Here is a 6,437-nt window from a genome sequence, read left to right as displayed (position 1 = left end):
GAAGCTGGGAATTGTGGGATAGCTTCCCAGAGTGCATTGCTGCCAACCTGGCCCTGTGCCCCAGGAGAGCCCTGGCCCCTCCCCTGCCCACCGGGAGGGGGAGCCGTGGGGCTGGCAGCAGGGCCCTGGCCGGGGACAGGACAGCCCCCTTGGGGGGATTCCAGCCCCCGCCCAGGGCGCTGCCAATGGCCAGGCTCCGAGCCCTGGCCGCTCAGCCGCGGCTGGCACCATAGGGGTTAATACTCCCCAGGGGGCAGCTGGCTCAGGGCAGCTGGTTCAGAGCTATTGGGAACAAGTCGGCAAATTAATGTGTCTCCGGCGACGTCACCGCGGGCAGTTGTGCCGCGGGAGGGAGGGGGAGACACGGCTCCCCCGTGGGCCAGCACTGACCATGCCCCGCAATGGGGACGAAGGGCTGAGACCAGACAGACCCCCGACAGACCCCAACGGCCCAGGCCCTGTGCCCAGCTGTCATCCCAGCCCCTTGGGCGACCAACCCCTGCTCTCACCAGCCCCTGGCATCAGGGTTCTGGGGAGAGGTGGGGGCTACAGCCACCAGGCAGGCAGCGCCCAGGGGCTGGGTCTTGGGGGGGCTGGCAGAGCTCCCTGCATGGGGGGGTTAGGGGTCAGAGCCCAGGGGCTGAGGTTGCAGGGAGGGGCTGGCAGAGCTCCCTGAAAGGGCTGGGGGTCAGAGCCCAGAGGCTGGGTGGGAGGAGCAGGGACTGGCAGAGCTCCCTGCAGGGGCTACGGGTCAGAGCCTGAGGTGTGGGGGGGGGCAGCTAGCTTCTCCTGATCCCCCCAAATGCTGGGTCACTGCCCCCTGGCTCCAGCGTCGGCGGAGACAAGCCCTGGGGTCTGCGCTGCGGGGGGAGGGGAACCCTGGCAGTGGGGCCTTAGCCCAGGGTCCCCTCCCAGCCAGAATCCCTCCAGGGTCCTGTTCCCAGCCGTGTCCCTGGCTCTGTGTGCTGGGGCCAGCCCCTGCCCCGCGGCTTGGTGCCTCAGTTTCCCCCAATGACCCTGATACTCCTCCCTGCTGGGAACATGCTGGGAGTGTGGCTGGAGGGGTGGGGTCTGGCGCCAGGATTCCTGCGGGCTGCAGAGCTGGCCTGGGGCCTGGGAAATAGGGCAGGGCCCCTCCCCAGGGGGCCAGGGGCCTAGAGCGAGGGGTCATGCCCTGCCAGCCCCCATGCCCTTCGCCCCTCCAAGGGGCTGGATACAGCCGTCACAGCTCGTCTTACCCTCCTGCCACCCCGAGGAGCCGGGTTTGGGCTACTCCCATCCCCTGCCAGGCAGGGCCTATCTCTGCCCTGTCTGGGCAGCACCCGGCAGGACGGGCCTTGGACAGGGCTGGGGCCCCTGGTGCTCCGGCAGCACAGAGAACTAACGGCTCAAGCCCGGGCACCCCCGGCGACTGCCCCTCCAAACTCTCCTCTCTGGCCTGTCACACACATATGGCACCCACCCGTCCCACCCGCGGCACTGGCCGACACCCCCCAACCCTCAGCGGGACACCCCGCCCCAAACCTGGCCAGGGCCCCTCCACGCCAAACCCAGCTGGGGGCTGAGCCAAGAGCAGCCCGGGAATGGCCACGTTTTCACTCACTTTGCACCCATATTTGGGGCCAGATTTCTCCAGCGCCCGCCATGCCCCCATGCCCCTCAAACCCCTTGGGAAAATTCGGCCCAGGTGAAAGCAGCCTAGCTCCGATTTACCCCAGTCATTGGTCCGGCACCACCTGCTCCCAGCTCTGGGGTGGGCTCCCAAAGTCCCTGTTTATTTCGTGTCCAAGGCGACCTGGCTTTGGCCGCTTGCTGGGAACCCCAGCCCGTGTCTCCGTGTGGGGGCGCTGGGCTCCTGTGCTGCTTCGCGCTGTGAGTGACGCCCTCCGCCAGCATCGCTGCCCACAGGCTACGCTGCCCTTGGGGCCTGGCACACGTACCAGGGGCTGTTGGTGCCTCCTTGGTTCCTGCCCCAGGCACCCCTCCCGGCCCCTTGTCTCTGAGTGCCAGCGTTACAGTGCGGCATGGCCACCAGCACTGGGGGCGAGCTCCAGAGAACCCCACAGGGAGAACTCCGGGCCCCACACACCAGGGCTTCGGCGCCAGAACTCCGGTGCCAGGCCCTGGCAGAGCTGGTTATTTGTCATGGCATGTGGGCCAGGATCCAGTGTTGTTCCCTGTCTGGGGCTCAACACAAAAACCGGCCTCGTTTCCCTGTGGCCTCTCAGGCCAGCGCCCGCTGGCAAGGTCTGGTATGTGGGATCCCGGGCGCGGCCGGCTACTGCCCAGCGCTGGGCGCTCCCTCTGCAGGGGGCAGCACTTCACACAGTGCCATTGGTCCTCCCCACCCGGCCTTACACCCTGTGACCTCCCCCAGTGAGACCCCAACTCGACCTGCCGGCTGCCCCCCAACCCCTCCCCTCCCGCTCTTCCACGGCTCCACCCGAACTCAGATCAGCTACATGGGGTGGGACAGTTCCCACCCCAGCTCTGCCAGTGCCCCTCACTCCTGACCCACAGCCCCCTGCCAGCCCAGCCCTGGGCTCCCCCATCTCTGCCAATGCCCCTCACTCCCGACCCGCAGCCCCTGCTACCCCAGCCCTCGGCTCCCCCCCATCTCTGCCAGTGCCCCTCACGCCCGACCCGCAGCCCCCTGCCAGCCCAGCCCTGGGCTCCCCCATCACTGCCAGTGCCCTCACTCCCAGGGAGAAGTGGCCCAGACATCGGGGTCACCTGCCCAGCAGGGGGTGATGCTGCCCCAAACCTGACTCCGAGCCTTTAGCCCGACAGATCCTGGGAGGGGTTAACCTGGCAGAGGACTGAGCCATGGGGCAACCCCCAGAGCCCAGGAGGGGCCACCTGGACCAGCCCCACCCCCACCCTGTCCTGTTCTGGAGCCCAGGACACCGGCCCCAGGGGAGATGGACTGATGGGGTGGGGGCATGAGAGAGCAGATGAGAGCATGGGGGTATCCTGGGGGGCAGGGGGTACCCTGGGGGGAAGGGTCTCACACACCAGCACCCCACCCTGTGCCCCACACCTGGGCACCGCCAGCCCCACACACCAGCACCCCACCCTGTGCCCCACGCCTGGGCACCCCCAGCCCCACATGCCAGCGCCCCCCCCCCGTGCCCCACGCCTGGGCACCCCCAGCACCCCACCCTGTGCCCCGCACCTGGGCACCCCCAGCCTTACCCACCAGCGCCCCACCCTGTGCCCCACGCCTGGGCACCCCCAGCCCCACATGTCAGCGCCCCCATCAGCCCATGACATGGTCTCACCGTTCAGTGCTCCCGGGACAGGGGGTCACCGGGGGGCGGGGGGCAGCGTGCAGGGTCCGTAGCCCCCCGCTGGGCCGTCTCCGCCTGGTGCCATGGGGCCCCTGGTGCCAGCCCAGCCCAGCCCAGCCCCTCGCCCTCCGCGGGTCAATCCTGGGGCGGCAGCGGGTCCGGGCGGTGTCCAGAGGCGCCGGCTCCGCGCGACTGAACGACCCAGGGAAGGAGCCGCAGCCACAGACCGGCCCCGCCGGCGGGTTAACCCCTGCGCTGCCGGACCGCCCCCCCGCCCCCGCCGGCAGGTTAACCCCTGCGCTGCCGGATCTCCCCCCCACTGCGCCGGCAGGTTAACCCCTGCGCTGCCGGAACCCCCTCCCCCCCCCCCCCCCCCGCCGGCAGGTTAACCCCTGCGCTGCCGGATTTCCCCCCCCCCCCCCCGCGCCGGCAGGTTAACCCCTGCGCTGCCGGAACCCCCCCCCCCCAGTCAGGTTAACCCCATAGCTACCGGAACACACACCGCCGCCGGCAGGTTAACCCCATAGCTACCGGAACACACACCCCCGCCGGCGGGTTAACCCCATAGCTACCAGCTTTCCCCACCCCGGGCCGGCGGGTTAACCCCTGCGCTATTGGCTTGACAAGCAGGTTAACCCTTTAACTGCCGACCCCTCGCCAGCAGGTCAACCCCTTCTCTAGTGCCAGGAAGCCTCCCTCGAGCGGGTTAAGCCCTTCACTGCTGCCCTCCGCACTTGAGTTAACCCCTTCGGGGCCGGGTCCTGCCAGCGGGTTAACCCCTTCAGCGCCAAGCCCCCATGAGCAGGTTAACCCCTTCAGCACCCAGGCCCCACCGGCAGCGAGTTAACCTCTTCAGCGCTGGGCTCCCTGCTAGAAGGTTAACCCCTGCACTGCTGGACTCCCCGTGAGCGGGGTTAACCCCTGTGTTGCCGGGCTCCCCAACAAGTGGGTTAACTCCTCCAGCGTCAGCCCCCTGATGAGCAGTGTGAACCCCTGCAGCGCCGCCCTCCCCTGTTTGTGGGTTTAACCCCTTCAGCACAAGCCTGGCTAGGAACCGCGGTTAACCCCTTCAGCACCAGACTCCCCACAAGCGGGGTTAACCATGTCACTGCCAGCCTCCCCGCGAGTGGTGTTAACCTCTTCCCAGCCAGCCTTCCCGAGTAAGCAAGTGGGTTTAACTCCCGGAGTGCCAGGCTCCCCAGCGAGCCAGGTTCACCACTTCCCTACCGCTTCCCTGGTCTGGATCAGGGTGATCCCTTTCTGTGCCAGCCTGCCCAATTTGAAGTGGTTTAACCCATGTGATGCCAGCTTCCTGTGCAATGAGTAATTGAAACAGCAGTTACTAAAGTTAACAAATTTTACATCAGCAAGTCTGGATAACACCCAAGAGTTTTAGAAGAGCTGGCTGAGGATCTCCCTGGACCAGTAATGGGGATTTGCAGTGAGTCTTGGAGCACCGAGGAAGTTCCAGGAGACTGGAAGAAAGTGAATCTTGTGCCAATATTTAAAAAGGGCAAATGGGATGACCTGGGTAATTATCAGCTTGTCAGCCTGACACTGATCTCAGGTGAGATAATGGAGCAGTTGAACCAGGACCCTATTAATAAAGAATAAAAGGAGGGGAAATACCAATCAACATGGAAAATGGAGCCGGTCAAGCTAATTTGCTATCTTTTTTTAAAACAAGCTCACAAGTTTGACGGACAAAGGTAACAGTGTTGACGTCATATCCTTAGACGTCAGTAAGGCATTTGGCAGTTTGATTAAAAAACTAGAACAATATAAAATGAACATGGGAACCATTAAACAGCTTAAACCCAGGCTAACAGACAGGTCTCAAAATGTAACTCTAAATGGGGAATTGTCACTTAGCAGGTGGGCATCTAGTGGGGTCCTGTTCTTGGCCCTACGCTATTTAACATTTTTATCAGAGCCCTTGAAAGAAAACATAAAGTCATCACTGATCATGTTGGCAGATGGCGCAAAGATCGGGGAAATAGTGTCGGTCTGTCGGTCACTGCTACAGAGCGGTCTGGTAAACAGGGCACAAGCAATGAATACGGCGAAATATAAATGGCTACACCCAGGGACAGCGGAGTTAGGCCATACCTACATGATGGGGGAGTCTATCCTGGGAAGCGGCGACTGACAAAGATTTGGGGATCGTGGTGGACAATCACCTGAGCCAGCAGCTCCCAGGCCAAAAGAGTTAACAGTTGATGCTGGGGCCAAAAGAGTTAACGGGATCCTGGGATGCATCCGGAGAAGAGAGGTGATTTTCCCTCTGAATTTGGCGCCGCTGGGATCCTGTGCCCACAGTTCAAGAAGGACGTTGATAAAGAGAGAGAAGAGAAGAGACATGGGAATGATCAAAGGCTTAGAAAACCTGCCTTGCAGGGAGAGACCCCAGGAGCTCCAGCTGTTCCATCTAACAGAGAGAAGCTAAAGGGGCAACTTGTTCACAGTCTCTAAGTACCCACGGGGAGGGACAAATATTTAACCCTGGCCTCTTCAGTCTTGCCGAGCCAGGTGGAACACGAGCTGATGCCTGGAAGCTGAAGCTAGACCACATGCCGACTGGAAAGACTGGGTATGTCGGTCTCAAGGAGGGGAATTACCATGGAATGGGTGAGCTTGGCCCTAGTTCATACAGGGATGAACTCAGGGCCTCTGTCCTGCAGGAGGTCAGAGTAGCCCATCCTAGGCAGCCGTTCTGCAGAAAAGGACCTAGGGGTTACAGTGGATGAGAAGCTGGATATGAGTCAGCAGTGTGCCCTTGTTGCCAAGAAGGCTAACAGCATTTTGGGCTGTATAAGTAGGGGCATTGCCAGCAGATCGAGAGACGTGATCATTCCCCTCTATTCGGCATTGGTGAGGCCTTATCTGGAGTACTGTGTCCAGTTTTGGGCCCCACACTACAAGAAGGATGTGGAAAAATTGGAAAGAGTCCAGCGGAGGGCAACAAAAATGATTAGGGGGCTGGAGCACATGACTTACGAGGAGAGGCTGAGGGAACTGGGATTGTTTAGTCTGCAGAAGAGAAGAATGAGGGGGGATTTGATAGCTGCTTTCAACTACCTGAAGGGGGGTTCCAAAGAGGATGGATCTAGACTGTTCTCAGTGGTAGCAGATGACTGAACAAGAAGC

The sequence above is a fragment of the Emys orbicularis genome, chromosome 21 (genome assembly GCF_028017835.1).
Source record: "Emys orbicularis isolate rEmyOrb1 chromosome 21, rEmyOrb1.hap1, whole genome shotgun sequence".
Lineage (NCBI taxonomy): Eukaryota > Metazoa > Chordata > Testudines > Emydidae > Emys > Emys orbicularis.
Note: the sequence above shows the minus strand (reverse complement) of the source record.